At 36.2% G+C, this 20,429-nt stretch overlaps 1 pseudogene; it reads left to right on the top strand.

The window, feature by feature from the left end:
- Positions 1–4,382: 4,382 nt before the first annotated feature.
- Positions 4,383–20,429, top strand: part of LOC113750421 — a 54,178-nt pseudogene continuing 38,131 nt past the window's right edge.

Raw genomic sequence — 20,429 nt, 5'->3', positions numbered from 1 at the left:
CAGCGATAAACATAACATGCAACCGTGCAGCAAGGCTAGGCTAGAATGCCAAATGCTTGTCTCACGACGTTCTAAAACCAACTCATGTACCGCTTGGCGAATTGCCGAATTCTTGGGCAATTATCAAAGTGGCAAAATGAGACAAATATTGGGTAGTCATCATTATTAAGAAATTTAATTGTTACTTTTGTAACAGTAATTGAAGAGCACAGAGGAAAAGGGGAAAATTTTAAATTGAATTGACATATAAAAAATAATTTATAAGATGGGATTTGTCTCATCAATTGAGTGGGGAATCTTGCTCAGTTGGTCATAACCAATGTTTTAAAAATCGGACCGTTAATTGAACCGGTGAAGTGAAAGGGTCGAGGTTCAACCGGTCGGACCGATTCAACCTTGGTTCAATGAATTTTTTTAAAAATAATTTATATAAATATATATGCACAAAATAAGACATGTAATGGACTAATTTAATACTTTACATGATGAAAAGTTTACTATTTTTGAATAACTTGGATTTTTAAAAATAAATTATTTATTTTTGAATTATAAGTTAAAACAAATAACTTTCATCTCAATTTCAATTATATCTACCAAAAAATCTTAAATCCAACCCAAAAATATCACAATATTTTGAAATTATACAAAATTCACGTCTATGAGAATTTAGACATTGTAAACTTAAATTTTAATTTACGTTTTGGGATTTAGAGATTGTAATTTAAAAAAGAAAGTTTGGAGTTCGAAAGAAGTCAAGAGAATTGAAAATAGAAATGCAAACTTGATAAGAAACAAAAAATGAGATAAAAGTAAGTGGTTGTGGCATTAAATAATTTGGGTTAAAAAAAATAATTCTTTTTTAACTTTTTTAATTTAATGGACAAAAATAAAATTAAAAGATGTAAGAAAACATCAATAAATTAAAAATAAAGATGTTTGATTAAAAAGGGAGTGACAAAATAAAAGAGGATAGAGAGAGAGAGAGAGAGAGAGAGAGAGAGTTAAAAATTAAAAAGAAAGAGTCATGAGAGGATAAGATTTTGTAAAAAAAATGAAAAAAAGAAATATGAGTGTTTGTTTTATATAAATAAGTTATAAAAAAATTAATAAGATGTGATAGTGCAACGGTTACTATATTGGTCTTCTATTACAAAGGTCATAAGTTCGAATCGTTTAAAACTACATTTTGCAAATCGTTTAAAAAAAAAAAAAAAAAGAGGAAAACTCGAAAACTGGAAAAAATTGGTTCAATCCGGTTTCGACGGTTTCACGGTTGGACCGGCTGTCTAGCATGATCAACCCTAACATAGAACCGGACCCGATACCATGACCGGTTCGCGATTCAATTGGTCAAACCAGCCGGTCCGATCCGATTTTCAAAACATTGGTCATCACATCGCCTTATTAAGGCAGAAGTTGCAAGTTCAAGCCCAGCCATTGCATTCAACTTGAGTCAGTGAGTGAAAGCAACTAATGAGCGCAAAGGTGAAATGACTTTTAAGCACTTCTCAAGTCATCATTATATATTGGCTAGTCATCATTATTAAGAAATTTAATTGTTATTTTTGTAACGGTAATTGAAGAACACAAAGGAAAAAGGAAAAAATTTTAAATTGAATTGACACATTAAAAAAATTTTAAATTGACGTAGGGATTGTTGCTCAGTTTGCCAAAACATCGCCTTACTAAAGCGGAAGTTGCAAGTAATAAGCCCAAAAGTGAAATGACTTGTAGATACTTCTCAAGTCTTAGAATGAATATTCGACTTTGTCTTTTTTTTTTGGCCTTTTTGGGTTGATGGATTCACGACAAACCAAATAAGCACAAAGTCCAACTTACCTCTACAAGGGCAAAGTTCAATACAAATAACATTTCGTTAGGTTTGTCTTCGGTCTTTTAATCCTTTTTGGATTGATGGATTTATGACAAAGCAAATAAGCACAAAGTCCACGTTACACCAAAAAGGGCAAAGTTCAATACAAATAATATCATCATTAGGGGCGGTTAACAACAAATCATCAGTTCGAGTAGTTTGATGAAAACAACTCGCGAACTTTCAATAGATACATTAGTATATAAGTGGGAGGTTTTGAATGCAATACTTACTCCTTCCACTCCCTCCTTCGATACAACCCGAACCATCCCTCTTCCATATAAATATATATATATATCTATTTTTATTCTATATTTTTATTTATTATTGTGAAATGTTGATTATATATAAAATTTTATTAGGTGAGCTCAATTAAGCTTAATTGAATTCGATTAGACTAGATTCTATTGAATTCGAGGTCGAGTAAAGTGAATTAAAGTCAATTCGACTTCTAAATCATCAACAAATAAAAAGTAATAGTTAGCACGCAAACACCACAAATTCTGTGGCACGATTCAAATCCAACCGCCAGCTTATCATTTGAAACAATGACAAATTAATAAAATTAAACCAACAGCCAAAAAAAAAACAAATGAAAAAATTCCAGCTAGCTCCACACGCAGGTGAAAACTGCACCTCCGTGGGCTGGCTGGCTGGAGACTTGAATCATGGCCGCTGTCTCTACAGCCACGGAGGCCATTGAAACTCCTCGACATCGTTGAAGGAAGTGTGGACTACAAAGGCCGTCCGGTCAAGCGATCCAAATCCGATCGATGGAGATAACTAAATCAGGTTTGTAACAAAACTAATTACCCTTTTAGTTAATTGTTTACAACTTCTAATTTGGAATTTAAGACGCCACCTGTGACTATACCATATTAAAATCTAAATCAATTTCAAATATCATTTTAAATGTATACAGATAATCAGGGATCAAGTCTTTCCTGCATCTATGTATTCTTATCATAGGAAAAGGCGAGAGATATTTATTCGTCTAGTTGAACTAGTAACAAAGACTTTCGAGCATCCCTTATCCTTCACGTAAGTACATATATCATTTTCAGGAAAGAGGCAAAGAAATTCCTCTGGCCAGTCTGGAAGTGAATGATTTTTCAATTACGTGGTTGAAATTAACTACTTTTCATATTTTCAAAAACCAGGTCATGAAAAATGATTACCTAGAATTAAAGCTGGATTAGTATTGGAGTTTAAGTTGCAATCATGACCTTTTTGAATCAACTAATACCGTTAACCGAATATTTATAAGACTTTGCAAATGAGATTAGTTGTGGAACAAAATTTCTCGGGATTTACAGTGGGCAGAAGTGCATGAATATTAACTTCTTAACTCCTAGAATAAATAAGGTTTGACTAGGTGATATGGAAAAATACAATGGCCTGGGATAGTACTTTTTATCACAAAACCTTTGAGTTTGGATCAAGTTAATGCTCTAATTCATTATTGCATATCCAACTAAGTATATTTAGTCAGAGGATCTAATCTTAAAAACGATGATTAAGATTGAATTTCTGGCTGCTTCTCATAGCTAACTCTCTTCCACCCAGGAGTGATTTCGAAGTATTAGTTGTACTTTGAGCATTCAAACAAAGCATATCGAGGGAGGCATTATAAGTAGTAGTTCTTGGATTTAAAATCTCTTACTTACAAAATAAATAAATAAAAAGCCATATCATTAGAATCTTTTGGAAGTACTCGATATCAGTTGGAGGAAGTTCAAAAGAAAAATCATTGTATCTAGAATTACATGGATTTCAAGAATAGCTTCATGACCTTTCCAAACTTTTTATCATCAAAGTAAAATTTTAATCAGGAAATTAAGCTGATAGAAGACCGTTCCAATTGGTATACACCTTTCTTTTTTTATTTTTATTTCTGTAGGAACAGGAAGGGAAAAACCAATATTGAATACTTGGAATATTAGCGATAAGAAGAAATAGGCTTATAAATTTGGGGCAACAAGCTCTCCTACAATGCAAATCGAGTGGTAACAAATCTAAAATTTCATGCAAAAACATGCGCCACCTTGTTACATCGTACACTATCTGCCCAAACCAATTTCACTAAAAGAAGCATAAGTGCCCCTTGAAAGTTCGAACATTTTCCACTGAAGGACTAGCCAAAGAGAAATGATCGGATTGGTTGGGGCATGACATTGTTGTTGTGGGGGGGGGGGGGGGGGAAGGGGGGCAATTCAAGAAAAAGAAAAAAGAAAACAAAAAGAGTTCAGCTAGATAAATGCATGTACCTACTTGTTGAGGAACGATTCATCTTGCTGACTTAACTTTTAAGTACAAGAAGTCACTAATTAACCAACCTGCAGACCTAGTTGTCAAGCACTCTAACTTTCTTCATGTAATTAATAGAGATAAACTTGGTGACTTGTCAAATGAAATATGCCTATACGTAGCTTCAAATCTTTGCCCAAATCCATCAAACCATCAGCCAAAGAGTTAGTGTAAGAAATACTAGATCTCATCCACAATTACCATGGGAGCTCCATTCCTGATAACCGTTACCACAATGGCACTATTTTCATCCCTTCCTGTCGCTTCTGATCCTAGCCCTTCGCAGGATTTTTGTGTTGCAATAAATGATCCCAATTCCTTACAACTATCAGAACATGTAGCTGATCGATGAATTTCTACAAATGCGCATGGTCAATCGTAGTAATAAAATGATTCGGAATATTTCAGGAGTCGAATCCAAAAGGACGAGTTAATTTTTCCGGAATATTTCAGGAGTTGAATCCACAAGGACGAGTTAATTTTTCTACTTTAATTACTATGAAAAATAATAAATTCAAATTAAAAAGGTTTTTAACTACTAATTAAGAAAATAAAATAGATGATCAAACCAAACAACGTAGTGGTGAGAAAACAATTGGCAAAACTAGGGGTTCAGATTTTGATCTAGAATTAGAATCAATATCCAATTAATTTCTGGACATACCAGGAACGTATCACGCAAAGGTATTTTAAATTATCTATCGATTCAATCTCACGTATCTCTCAAAATCATATATATCTAATTAAACCCTTCAAAAAAATATTAGATGATTTAATTATATCATACAAACCCTGACCTATTCTCATTATTAGGTTAAGTATGTCTATTTATCTAGTGTACAGTTTTACATCCCTTTTCAGTTCAATACAAAATCTAAGAGCATATCTGATAAGAGTATATTTTACATGTTTTTAAGTAAATTTTATCAATTAATTTCAGTAATTTAATCTAGTTTAGAACTAAAATAATTAGGGTTTTGGTAAAAATATACATTTTTTATTAAAGTGGCTAATATTGCATTTCTATTGATTTTAAGGGTAAAAACTTCATTTTATTGCAGGATCAATGATTCAATCATCAAAGGGTATGAATTGAGAAGAAATCTGAAGATTAGTGATGAATTGAAGTGTATAAAGAAGAAATGAAGTGAAAAATGTTTAATTGAAGAAATGCAATTCAAGACAGTTTTGACACTTCTCCGTATTTCGGCTATATCTGGAGCTACACATATTGGATTGAGGTGATCTTTCTACCATCTTGAAGCTAAGAGATAGATCTATATTTGGTATGAAGACATTGAAATCCGATTCTGCTGATTTCTTAGTGAAAAAGTCAAAATATAGAAGCTGCATTCTATGGACGAGACTAAAACAAGGGACTGACCAGTTGTTGGTATTTCGATCATATCTCAGTCTACAAAGCCCGATTTGAATTATTCTTAAAGCATTGCAAAGCTAATTCAAAGGGCTACAACCTTTCTGTTTTGCACAAAAGCTAGTTCGGCTTCCATCATAGAGAAAATCGCAGCTGAAGTGAGGCCAAAAGCACGGAGTTGAAAACGCGAATCACCATAACGTGGCTTGATGGCGCGTTTTGTCAAGTCGCGTTTTATAGCCGAAATTCTGCAATTTGCTCAGCCATTTCTCTTGTGTTCATACTACTTTCCAGCTATATTTAGCAAAGGAATTCGGTTGCACATGCTTCAGAAGATAAAGGGCAGAAAAGATGGCTTATTGTCAAGTAAAAAACATTTGTTATTGACTATCTTAACAAATTTTAGATTTGGAATCCAGAGGTGGAAATTTGACTAGTGGAAAGGAGCTTTTGAACAGTTTTTATGCAGAAAAACAAGGAGAGGTCAGAGATCTATGGTGGCTAGCATTCTTTCTTGGACACATTCTCTCTAGCTAGCAAATATTGAAAAGAGCACTTGGAGACATACGGGAGAAGCTTGGAGTCTGCAGAAATGTTGTTCTTCCATTTCCTTAGTGTAGGAAAGTTTAGCTAGTTGGTTCATCCATTCTTGTATATTGGCTAGATTAGGATGAAGATGGGGATGAAGAAGGAGGAGTTGAAACTCAAGTGACATGGGTTATCTCTTCTCCAACTCTTTATCTTTTGTATTGGAATCTTAAATATGGTTAATATGTAAGTTCTGGATTTTGTGTTTATTATGTATTTTTAAAGTTTATGCCTTGGGTTTGGTTGAACTTCCTATGATTGTTAGTGTTTATTATTTGGCTATTCGATTGCTATTATTTGAGCAAGTTATTTAGCACTTTAGCTCTTTTAATCATGATTAATCCGGTACCATTAATTGTGTTTATCTAAGGTGTTGTTTTTGCAATGAAAATTGAGATTTAACACTGGTTCAAGAAGTGCTAAACATAGGGAGTACACTCACGAGAGTAGAGGTGCACCTATGTGGTTTTAGTGATTAATTTCATGTAATTCATTGAAGAAATGAACTTGTAACTAATTTCGTAACAATGAGAATAGGTATGGATTAGTTATGAGTATAATTGATTCTCTACGAAAGTAGGACTCATATGCATAAGGAAATTACACCATAACTAGCATAGATAGTGGTACTCAATGATCCAAATATAGCACTTGCATGAGTAGTTAGGGATACCATAACCTAAGGAGCTTTCAATTGTTATTTTGCATAAGTTCAGTAGGTTTCATTTCTTATATTTCATTGATAGTTTAAATAATAGAGAAGCTTTAGTAACACCGGTAATTGTTTAATCTTTCTCGTGGGATCGACCCGATACACGCCCTAAACTACTAATTTGACCTGTATACTTGCAGTCAAACGGGTGTAAATCGGATTTTAACTTGTACGTATATCAAAAACCTGTCAATATCTATGGTCGCCAAACACAAATATGTAATTTTTCTACTTTAATTACTATGAAAAATAATAAATTCAAATTAAAAAGGCTTTTAACTACTAATTAAGAAAATAAATAGATGATCAAACCAAACAACGTAGTGGTGAGAAAACAATTGGCAAAACTAGGGGTTCAGATTTTGATCCAGAATTAGAATTAATATGCAGTTAATTTCTAGACATACCAGGAACGTATCACGCAAAGGTATTTTAAATTATCTCTCGATTCAATCTCACGTATCTCTCAAGATCATATATATCTAATTAAACCCTTTAAAATCTGAGATGATTTAATTATATCATACAAACCCTGACTTTTTCCCATTATTAGGTTAAGTGTGTCTATTTATCTAGTACACAATTGTATATCCCTTTTCAATTCAATACAAAATCTAAGAGCACATCTATGGTGGCCAAACACAAATATGTAATTAAATCAAAATACATAAATCAAGGTAAAGGTAAAGAATTTAAGTTGGATAAATAATCAAAATTCCTTCACAAAATCCTAATCCTAGATATAGATTAGTTGATCATAATAGTAAGAGTAAGCAAGAATTCAATATTGAAAAATACAAAACTTAGAATAAGGAGCGTGTAGAACTTCCCAATTGATGAAACTCTCCCATGCCTTGAACTTCCACGTTGATTCTTGAATTTTAAAGAAAAATTCTAGAACTAATATTTGAACAAGTGTTTTCTCACCGAAAAATGTCCTAAGTACTCATATTTATAGTTTTCTAGAGTTTCAGTTGAATCTCAAAAGAATAGGTTTCGTAAAGTTAAAGAAACAAACATTTCCTCACGTGTGGACCAACCATTAATCAAAATTTCAAACATATAACAACATGGATCTATAGGCTAGAATTATAATCCATATATTTTTATCCTTCTTTTTACGAATTCTCCACTGCTTAATTTTTTTCAAAATTTGACAAGGGGAATGTACTTAATTCTCAGTTGTTCAAACTTTGTGACACAAACTCCGACGCCTCCTAAATAAAGGAGTCCGATTACTCAACTTTTACCGCTTAAGAATCACACACTCATAACTATAACCACTTTTTGGCGCGAAAGTCTATATTTTCTCAATGTAGACCTCCGGTTACTAGGTAATGACAACCAATAAAGTCAAATTAATAAACACATGAGCACAAATTCACAAAACCACAAAAGCCTACTTCATATTCTAATAATATGGAGAACTAAGATTAATGATTAGGCCAACTTCACAAAAAATAAATGTTAGAAAATATTTATAATGGCTAGAAAAGTTAACCAAAAATAAAAATCTCAAAATCTCAAATATTCATTAAAGAAGCACTCTAAAGCAGCACTTCTTGACACTTAACACACCCATACATGTATGCCTTAAATAATAATAATACTTGAAACACAAGCTATTGCTTTTCAAGGTATAGACGATAGGAAATTTTTTTAAAAATTTTAACCAAAAATTTCACTTTACTCATTTACCACTCTCCACACTGAAAGCAATATTGTCCACAATGTTGGGGATGAAAATAAAGAAATAATAGCAAGAAAATAGATGAAAGTGACAATCCCCTCATAACACGAAGTACCACTGACTAAGTAGGGGTGAGAGGGAATCGCTAGTAACCATTCCAAAAGTCAAGCTTGAGAATCCATCCTACAAAAATAGAAAAAAAAAAAGAGAAAACTATAATAGGAGTTAACCACACCATGAAAATACCCAAACTAAAAAGCAATAAAATCTCAAAGGAATAAACACCACCACCAATCCCAAAAACAAGGAAAAAATATTAAATGAAATGGAAAAAAATTAGAGTTGCCTCTCAATAAGCACTAAGTTTAATGTTTTCAATCGGGCAAGGGCAAATGCTGTCATGATGGATAAAACATCTCTAATAATTTCACCGTCTCCATTGTGTGAGCTTGTGATAGGGTGTTAATTGTTAGCAATTTTATTGTTAAATTTTCCCTTTATTCATGCCAAATATTATTTTAATTGTTAACATATACTTATATTTGGCATCTAAACTCAATTTTAGGAAGTGGAGCAGAAAAGGGCGATCTTTTTACAACAAATACTCCACACGTGGGAGGTTTTTAAAAGAAAATACAAGCCAGGCTCCACGGGTGTAATTGTGCTGGTATTGATGATTGTAGTGGACTCATCCATTTTGATGATTGCAGTGGAATTGATGATTGTGTTGGAATTTATTAGGATGTTGTTTTCTTTCATTATCCAGCGGGGACCACGTAGGATAGGTAATGGCTTGTTTTAGACATTTGGTTCCTCTTTTGGGAGATATTATTGATTAGCTATGGTTGGCTTTTGATCATGAGATCACTTTTCCATTTGCTCCTACGAGACTAGTTTTCTCCTATGAAACTAGTGCTTCAATAAAATAAGAGGGAGCTATTAGACTAGTTGGCTTATATATAAGAGGCTACGGAGTGGAACAAAGGATAGTCCTTTGTTTTTAGAATAGGAGTTGTTCTTTCTCTTGTCATGTGGTGTGGAGTTTTCTTCAGTGGCTTGATTTCTTCCGTCTCTTCCATGAGACTAGTTTTATTCCATTAGACCACGAAGAATCAAATTCTCATTTTAGATTATTGGCAAGAAACAGATGTCTTGGAATTCAATTAAATTGCGTGAAAATTTTCTTATGAGGCGTGACTAATCTTCTCATCTAGTCAAGGATCAACACGACGATGCAGTCCCAAATATCTGTGAGATCGAATTAATTTTCATGTATTCCTTAATTTGTTAATATTTGCATGTTTTCTATTTGAATTTCCTTGGGATTACTTTGTTAATTGGATATCAGGGGCCCGATGTGCAATTTGACTTATTAATCTCTTGTTAAATTAATCAATTAAATCCGTAATTGTTTAATTGGTTAATATAAGTGGCAACTAGTATTTTCACATACTAGGGGAACGTGCAATTTGATTTAAATAACCCTCGTAGCGTGTTATTAATTTGGGTTAGGCTTTTCTAGTTTTTAAGGCAATTAGAAAATTAATTCCTACGATCGTACCTAAGAGTATTTCCTAGTTAGGGGTAATCAAGGTCGTACCTTGGTTATCAATAAATTAAGAAAAAACTGGTCGTCAAAGTTTATTGGTGACTATAACTAACCTGTTAATAAAATTAAGTGAACCTTCTTTGCATCAATGATCGGATGAATGGATTGTGTCTGCGTAGTTGTACCCTTGGCTAGAATTTATTTATTATTAATTTAATTTCTATTTACATTCGTATTAATTAATCATTTATTTTTGGTTAAATTATTTAATTATTTTTAGTTTCATTCCGATAAAAATCCCCCGTGTCCCGAACTTGAAAAGAATCGAATTTTTTTCAGTCCCTATGGATTCGACCCTGCTCACTACTATACACAGAAAATTTATATTTTTCTCTCAGGCAGGTATTTATTATTGCACAGACTCGACACCTGTCAATTTTTTGCGCCGTTGCCGGGGACTGGCGTTAATTATTTGTTTCTTTTTAAGTTTATTTTTGTTCTAATTTTTTGATATTTTTCTAGTTTATGCCTCGCTCTTCTCGTACAGGCGAATTAATTTTCGATCCTGAAGTAGAGAAGACTGAGCTTAGAACAAGGAAAGAAACCAGGCAGTTTAGGGAGAAGCAATACGATATTGCACCTCAGGGACTTGATCCAGAGGTTGAGCCGACAAATTTGTCTGGTGACAATTCAAGTGATTCAGACCAAGAGAAAGTCACTATGGCAAATGCACGAACACTAAGAGAGTTGGCTGCTCCTGATTTAAATTAGCCCTTATGCATTACTTTTTCACATTTAAATGATGACACTCCATTTGAACTAAAATCTGGTCTAATTCATCTCTTGCCATCTTTCCATGGATCACCAAGTGAGGAGCCTTACGAGCATTTGCAAGAGTTCGACGTCGTTTGCAACAGCATGAAACCCCCGAAAATTACAGAAGAGCAAATAAAAATGAGAGTCTTCCCCTTCTCTTTAAAGGACTCCGCGAAAGACTGGCTCTACTACCTACCGCCTGGTAGTATCACCACGTGGGACCAACTAAAGAAAAAGTTCTTGGACAAGTACTTTCCGGCGTCTCGAGCTGTGAGCCTAAGGAAGGAGATATGTGGCATCAAACAACACCCAAGCGAATATCTCTATGAATACTGGAGAGGTTTAAGAAACTGTGCACCAAATGCCCTCAGCATCAGATAAGTGAGCAACTGCTCATCCGATACTTCTATGAATGGCTACTCTTCAAGGATAGAAGCATAATCGATACTGCAAGTGGAGGGGCGTTGGTGAACAAAACTTCTCGAGGAGCATGGGAGTTGATTGAAGGGATGGCTGAGAACTCACAGCAGTTTGGTTCAAGAGATGACATCCCAACGCGTAGGGTGAATGAGGTAGAAACGTCCTCTATCCAACAGCACCTCTCCGAATTGACGTCTTTCGTGAGACAATTAGCTGTGGGGAGTGCCTCACAAGCCAAAGCGTGTGGCGTGTGCACTGCCGTGGGTCATCCTACGAAAATGTGTCCACTGGTTCAAGAAAAAACTGCAAAACAGGTGAACATGACTGGCCACGCGCCCGCGCCAAGAAAGCAATACGACCCATACTCAAGCACCTATAATCCTGATTGGAGGGATCACCCCAACCTTAGTTATGGAGGAAATAGGCAGTCTAACTTTGTGCCAAATAGACAACAAGGGCACCAACAGCAGTACCATCCTCGCCCACCACCACCACCACCCCCTTCAAACTCAAGTCCATCCATGGAAGAGATTATGAAACAATTACTTGCTAATCAACAAAAGATGGATTCAGACTTGTAAAGCATGAGGAATCAACTGGGACAGGTGCAATCATTGCAAAATCAAATGAATCAAATGGCCATAACGATCAATCATTTGGAGTCCCAAGTTCAAGGAAAGTTGCCATCTCAACTTGAGGCGAATCCAAAGAATATAAGTGCAATGACTTTGAGGAGTGGCAAGGAAGTCAAAGGACCCGAACCTGTGATTCCTAAAGACAAGGACGAGGAACGGATTGAGAAAAAGTTGAAAAAGGAGGGCAGAGACAACAAAAATGTAAAGGTACTCCCGAACCCAATTACTACAGTTAAAACTAATCTACCTCCCTTTCCTGGCAGATTGGAGGAAACAAAGAGCAAGACAAGGAAAAAGAAGTCCTGGAGATCTTCCGCAAGGTGGAGATCAACATACCCCTGCTGGATGCGATTAAACAAGTACCCAGATACGCAAAGTTTTTGAGGGACTTGTGTGCCAATCGCAAGCGGTTGAAGGGGGATGAACGAGTTATAGCTGGGGAGAATGTTTCAGCAATTCTACAAAGAAAGTTTCCACCGAAATGTGGGGACCCAGGTATGTTTACTATTCCTTGTAGGATAGGTAATATTTTGATTAGAAAGGCCATGTTAGACCTAGAAGTCTCGATTAATGTCATGCCAAAATTCATTTATGTTTCCTTGAACTTAGGCCCTTTGAAAGAAACTGGGATAATAATCCAACTAGCTGACTGGACCAATGCATACCCTGACGGGTTGATTGAAAATGTTTTGGTAAAAATTAATGAATTGATTTTTTCAGCTGATTTTTATGTGCTCGACATGGAGGATGAACACTCCCGTGATCCGTCACCTTTATTGTTAGGTAGACCCTTTTTGAGTATAGCCCGAACCAAAATTGATGTTAATAAGGGTACTTTGTCTATGAAATTTAATGGTGAGATTATTCACTTTAACATCTTTGAGACCATGAAATATCCATCCGATTCAAATGTTGGCTCTGTTTTCTCGGTAAATGTTATTGATCCTGTTATACAGGAGGTTTTTAAAATTGAAGGTAGGGATGAGTTAGAGGTCGCCTTAACCAGGCACTTCGAATCCGAAACGACCTCTGGGATAGAGTTGAGTGAAAAGTTTAAATGTGTGATTGGATCGTTGCAAACGTTATCAACCACAAAGACAAGGTATGATTTTGCACCAATTTTCATACGCGAACCTCACCAAAGGTTACTTTCATCTGTGGTGCAGACACCTGTCTTGGAACTGAAACCACTGCCGAAACACCTGAAATATGTATACTTGGGTGAAGAGGAGACACTTCCAATAATTATCTCCGCGGGTTTATCAAAGGTTCAAGAAAATAAATTATTTCGAGTTCTTAGGGAACATAAGCAGGCGATAGGATGGACCATCGCCGACATCAAGGGAATTAGCCCCGCAGTGTGTATGCATCGAATTCAACTCAAGGAGGGTGCTAAACCCGTGCAGCAGGCTCAACGGAGATTAAATCCTCTCATGATGGAGGTCATAAAGAAGGTGATTTTAAAGCTGCTAGACATTGGAATTATATTTGCAATATCAGATAGTCCGTGGGTGAATCCAGTACAGGTGGTCCCGAAAAAGGCAGGGGTGACGGTGGAATCAAACCAAGAGGGTGAACTCGTACCAATTCAAAAATCTACCGGATGGTGACAGTGTATTGATTACCGGAAGCTAAACGCCGTCACGAAAAATGACCATTTCCCCTCCCTTTCATTGACCAGATGGTAGAGAAATTGGCATGTCGAGCTTACTATTGTTTCTTGGATGGATTTTCAGGTTATTTTCAAATTGCCATCGCAACCCAGGACCAAGAGAAAACAACTTTCACGTGCCCATTTGAAATATTTGCATACCGAAGGATGCCATTTGGATTATACAATGCACCTACTACCTTCCAAAGATGCATGGTAAGTATCTTTTCAGAATATGTTGAAAAGATTATTGAGATTTTCATGGACGATTTCAGTGTATATGGTGAAAGTTTTGAAAACTGTCTAGATAACCTGAAATTCATCTTAGTAAGGTGTATAGAAACTAATCTCGTACTTAATTGGGAAAAATGTCATTTTATGGTCGAGCACGGGATAGTTTTGGGTCATATAGTATCTTCTACAGGTATCGAAGTTGATAAGGCAAAAATAGATGTTATATCTACTTTAACTTACCCCGCGAGTGTGTGGGAAGTTCGTTCCTTCTTGGGTCATACAGGTTTCTATAGAAGGTTCATCAAAGATTTCTCAAAAATTGGAGCACCTTTGTTCCAACTTTTGCAAAAAGATGTAACCTTCGAATTCGATGAAACATGTAAGGGGGCATTCGATAAGTTAAAGGAACTATTAACCTTCTTACCTATTATCCAACCCCCTGACTGGAATCTCCTATTCGAGATCATGTGCGACGCCAGTGACTATGCAGTTGGTGCGGTATTGGGTCAAAGAGTGGGAAAGGTAGCCCATGCTATCTACTACGCATCTCGAGCCTTGAACGGAGCTCAATTGAACTATTCAACCACCGAAAAAGAACTTTTAGCAGTTATTTTTGCCTTAGAGAAATTCCGGTCTTATTTACTTGGTGCTAAAGTTATTATTTTTTATGATCATGCAGCTTTGCGGTATCTGTTAACCAAGAAAGAGGCAAAATCGCAATTGATACGGTGGATATTATTGTTACAAGAGTTCAACCTGGAGATCCGAGATAAGAAAGTGGCGGAGAATCTGGTAGCAGATCACTTGAGTCGAGTACAAGTCGTCGAAGATGACTTCCCACTGAGAGAAGCATTCCCCGATGAGCATTTATTTTATATTAATTCATCTTTGTCTTGGTATGCGGATATTGTTAATTTTCTAGTCACTGACAAGTTTCCTACAGGATGATCCTTACCTCTGGAAGCGGGGTGCCGATCAAATCATTCGTAGACGTGTAAGTGAAGTTAAATTTCAATCTATTCTAGTCTATTGTCACTCTTTTGCATGTGGAGGTCACTTTGGACCGAAGAGAACGGCTCGTAAGGTGCTAGAGAGTGGATTCTATTGGCCAACCCTATTCAAAGACGCCTACTCATTTTGTAAGTCCTGTGATAAGTGTCAACGAGTAGGTAATATCTCTCGTTGGGATCAAATGACTCAAACTCCAATGATTTTTGTTGAAAATTTTGACGTTGTCCTTTGATTTTTTGTATATATTGCTTGTTGTAGATTATGTTTCGAAGTGGGTGGAAGCAAAGGCCACCCGCACTAATGATTCCAAAGTGATTGCAGAATTTGTTAAGTCTAATATTTTTGTCTGCTTTCGGATGCCGCGAGCAATTGTAAGTGATCGTGATACTCATTTCTGCAACAAGACGATCGCTGCAGTTTTTAAGAGATATGGTGTCTTGCACAAAGTCTCCACATCCTACCATGCTCAGACAAATGGTCAGACGGAAGCATTGAACCGAGAGATCAAGTCGATTCTAGAGAAGATTGTCCGATCCGATAGGAAAGATTGGAGTATGAGATTAGAGAATGCAATATGGGCATATAGGACGGCATACAAGACACCCATTGGCATGTCCCCTTACCGATTGGTATTTGAAAAATCATGTCATCTCCCGGTCGAGTTTGAGCATAGAGCGTTTTGGGCGGTCAAACAATGTAACATGGATATCGAGGAAGGCGAAATTCAAAGAAAGTTACAATTACAAGAATTTGAGGAGACTCGAAATGAAGCATACGAGAACGCGGTGATTTATAAGGAGAAGAATAAGGTATTTCATGACCAACAGATATCAAGGAAGACATTCATCTGTGGGCAAAAAGTACTACTGTAGCACTCCAAATTGAAACTATTTCCAGGTAAATTACGTTCTCGTTGGTTCGGTCCTTTTGTTGTGACTAATGTCTTTCATTATGGTGCAGTGAAGATTTAGAGTTTGAAAACGGAGAAGAAATTTGTGGTGAATGGTCACCGTCTCAAGCCGTATTATGAAGGATTTCCAGTTGAACGGGTAGAGATGATGCAACTGAAAAACCCGATTTGCATAGTTTAAACAGATTTTGGACTCCGTCTAGCCAAAAACGTTAAAGAAAGGCGCTTTTGGGAGGTAACCCAATTTTTGATTTTGTTCGTTTTTGTTGTTCGATTCGTTAAATATGTCGTTTCTCACTTGGGTATTGCTTAAATTTGATATTTTCTCTACTATGACCCGGACAGGTGATCATGGCGTGCCCACACGAGGAGGGCACGCGTTAATTTTACAAGTCCCAACTTCAGGGTTAGTGGATGTTGGTAAAACATGGCGTGCCCACGCCAGGTTGGTAAAATCTCAACATTCCGAAGTGAAATTTTGGCGTGCCCGCGCGGAGAGGGCACGCGTTAATGTTCAAAAACTGATTCCCAAGGTCAGTGGATTTTTCTAATCTTGGCGTGCCCACGCCATGTTTGGCGAACCAAAATAAAGAAAATATTTTTAATAAATAAAAAAAATCAAATCAAAAATCAAAATGCAAGTCCTTTCCTTCTTAACATTTGGTTTAGTCATTTTTTTCAGCAATTTAATTTTGAAATCCAAAAAAAAAAACTATTTTTTTCCCTTTCTTTTTCTCTTTTTCTTTCTTTCTTTTTCTTTTCTCCTTTCCTTTCTTTCCCTTTTCTTCTTCTTCTTCCCCGCTGCCCGCTGCCCGCTTCTTCTTCTTCCTTCTTTTCTTCTTCGGCCGACACACCCATCGCACGCCGTCGCTAGCCCACACTCCACAGCAACCCACGAACCCCGAGTGCCATCCGCTGCCCTTCGGCTCCTCCATCGCGCAGGCCCGCGCGCCGCCAACGGCAGTTGCCGCCTCTCACTCCCTCTCTTTCTTTTCCCCATCAGCCTACATCATCTCGACGCCACCAACTCCAGATGCGAGTTCAGAGATTGGAGGCTCAGGTAACAAATATTGATGTTAATGTGCATAGCATGGCACAGAATTTGGCGGCGTTTATGCACCACATGGGAGTTGAACCTCAACTTCCGCTTAGCCCGCCGATGCGACCTCGACATGGTTCCCGTGATTTCGGGGAAGTTCCGTTACCCTCATTCTTGCTTTTACTATTTAATTGTCACATTGAGGGCAATGTTTACTTTAAGTGTGGAGGGGGGGATTTGAATTCAACTGGTGTTTCTTTAAATTTGTTGCTTATCTTACTGCTGTCTTGATGAATAAATGTGGCAACTCACTCTTCTATTGCTGGTTGTGATTTATCCTATGAATTTTGTTTAGGTGGTAAGCAAAAGCATGTTATCTTGGTGAATATCATGAGTTTAATGACTGGGTGCAAATTGTGGTTAAATTGTTTAGGCAATATAAATATTTTACTAGCAATTGTTGTGTGGATTGGGCAATTGTTGATCTCAGTTCTCCATGTTAGAAGATGACGTGGGCCTTGATCTTTAATTGTCTGGTATTCTGGTGCTTTAATTGCGATTAATAAATGACTCTACTCCGCTAGTGTCGTCACCCAGTAACCGGGAGTTTTCACCACAAATGTCGACTCTCGCGTCAAAAAGTTACGATATCTATGAGTAGATAGTCCTAAAGCTGTGAAAAATTGAATAACTAGGCTCTTTCATCTAAAAATATCAGAATTCACATCAAAAGACTTGAATAGCTTGGGACTGAGCATTTATTATAAAAAAATTTAAAAATTTAAAAAAATACTATTATTAAAAAAATAAGAAGAAAAAAAAAGAGAAAAAAAATATGTAAGCTTATGATTATGTTGGCCTGCTGATCTTGTTCTTCAATGTTGAGATTTTGGTGATCAGTTGACCCAATTGCTAATTTTTGCTAGTTTAATACTTTGATTTCTTAGACGAGTTAGCCATGAATTGGACGAGTCCATGATTTCAGGAGCTAACCGAGAGAATTATGTCTTGACATTTAGCCACTAAACCTTGATTTTGGTGTAAACACAACTTGGCAATAAATGACATGAGAACTAGCCATTGTTGAGTTTAGTGTTCTTATGCTTGAGGACAAGCATGATTTAAGTGTGGTGGGAGTTGATAGTGTGTTAATTGTTAGCACTTTTATTGTTAAATTTTTCCTTTATCCATGCCAAATATTATTTTAATTGTTAACATATACTTATCTTTGGCATCTGAACTCAATTTTAGGAAGTGAAGTAGAAAAGAGAGATCTTTTTGCAACAAATACTCCACACGTGGGAGGTTTCTAAAAGAAAATACAAGACAGGCTCCACGGGTGTAATTGCGCTGGAATTGATGATTGTAGTGGACTCATCCATTTTGATGATTGCAGTGGAATTGATGATTGTGTTGGAATTTATTGGGATGTTGTTTTCTTTCATTATCCAGCGGGGACCACGTAGGATAGGTAATGGATTGTTTTAGATATTTGGTTCCTCTTTTGGGAGATATTATTGATTAGCTATGGTTGGCTTTTGTCTTTTGATCATGAGATCACTTTTCCATTTGCTCTTATGAGACCAGTTTTCTCCTATGAAACCAGTGCTTCAATAAAATAAGAGGGAGCTATTAGACTAGTTGGCTTATATATAAGAGGCTACGGAGTGGAACAAAGGATAGTCCTCTGTTTTTACAATAGGAGTTGTTCTTTCTCTTTTTGTGTGGTGTGAAGTTTTCTTCAGTGGCTTGATTTCTTCCGTCTCTTCCATGAGACTAGTTTTATTCCATTAGACTACGGAGAATCAAATTCTCATTTTAGATTATTGGCAAGAAACAAATGTCTTGGAATTCAATTAAATTGAGTGGAAATTTTCTTATGAGGCATGGCTAATCTTCTTATCTAATCAAGGATCAACACGACGACGCAATCCCAAATATCTGTGAGATCGAATTAATTTTCATGTATTCCTTAATTTGTTAATATTTGCATGTTTTCTATTTGAATTTCCTTGGGATTACTTTATTAATTGGATATCAAGGGTCCGATGTGCAATTTGACTTATTAATCTCTTGTCAAATTAATCAATTAAATCCGTAATTGTTTAATTGGTTAATATAAGTGGCAACTAGTAATTTGACATACTAGGGGAACGTGCAATCTGATTTAAATAGCCCTCGTAGCGTGTTATTAATTTGGGTTAGACTTTTCTAGTTTTTAAAGCAATTAGGAAATTAATTCCTACGGTCGTACTTAGGAGTATTTCCTGGTTAGGGGTAATCAAGGTCGTACCTTGGTTATCAATAAATTAAGGAAAAACTGGTCGTCAAATTTATTGGTGACTATAACTAACCTGTTAATAAAATTAAGTGAATCTTCTTTGCATCAATGATCGGATGAATGGACTGTGTCTGTGTAGTTGTACCCTTGGCTAGAATTTATTTATTATTTATTTAATTTCTATTTACATTCGTATTAATTAATCATTTTTTTGGTTAAATTGTTTAATTATTTTTAGTTTCATTTTGATAAAAATCCCCCGTGTCCCGAACTTGAAAATAATCGAATTTTTTCCAGTCCTTGTGGATTCGATCCTGCTCACTACTATACACAGAAAATTTATATTTTTCTCTCGAATAGGAATTTATTATTGCACAGGCTCGACACCTGTCAGCTTGAGATCTAACATATTCGGCCTTATCAAAACTATACTCTTGTACCACCCTTTGTGCTTCCACAAATTCTATTGCACTTAAAGAAGATGAGAGATTCATAGAAAAATATCATGACTCAAATGAGATGAAATTGGTTTGGTAACACAATTAACATCCAAATTTAATGCAATCATGATAGGGGGAAACACCTCAAGAGAGCCCACCAAAGAGGCCATTATGTAAATCAGGAATCCAACTTTGACCTAAAAGTTTAAACTATTAGGTTTTGGGCCCTTACTTATATATTAACCGCTTTTTCTCCATCTCTCGGATCAATGTGGGATATAATCCTTTACTCATGAACCTAACATATCTCTCCCTTTATGAGTAACCCTCACATTAAATCCAAATTTATAAACCCTTTTTTGAACCCACTTTAATACTCAACACAAGCTCATCTTGTCATCTAAGGTTAACTCTTCTCCCAAACATGGACTCACTATTCTTTAACATTTAAACTGGATTTTTGGACCTCTGTCAACCCTTGATTCCATCTCACACCAATCGAACCCCCTGCCAAACCCACGGAACACTTGGTCCAACACTAGCCAAACTGCTTAGCACTTCGGTCCACCACCAAAAAGAAAATTTTCACCGGTCCATGAGTAGCCCATGAGTAGCACTTCAGCATACTTGGTCCAACACTAGCCAAACTCCTTAGCACTTCGAAAAGAATTCACTTGCCCATGAGTAGCCCAGTCTCACAACCTGAAGTTTTGATACTAATTTGATAGGGGGAAACATCTCGAGAAAGCCCACCAAAGAGTCTAATATATGATTCAGGAACCCAACTTTGACTCAAAAACTTAAGTTATTAGGTCTTGGCCCTCATTTACATATTAACCGCTCTTTCTCCATCTTTCTGATTAATGTGGGACATAATCGTTTACTCGTGAACCTAACA

This window comes from Coffea eugenioides, chromosome 10 (genome assembly GCF_003713205.1).
Source record: "Coffea eugenioides isolate CCC68of chromosome 10, Ceug_1.0, whole genome shotgun sequence".
Taxonomy (NCBI): Eukaryota; Viridiplantae; Streptophyta; class Magnoliopsida; order Gentianales; family Rubiaceae; genus Coffea; species Coffea eugenioides.
This window is presented reverse-complemented; position numbering and strand designations above follow the sequence as displayed.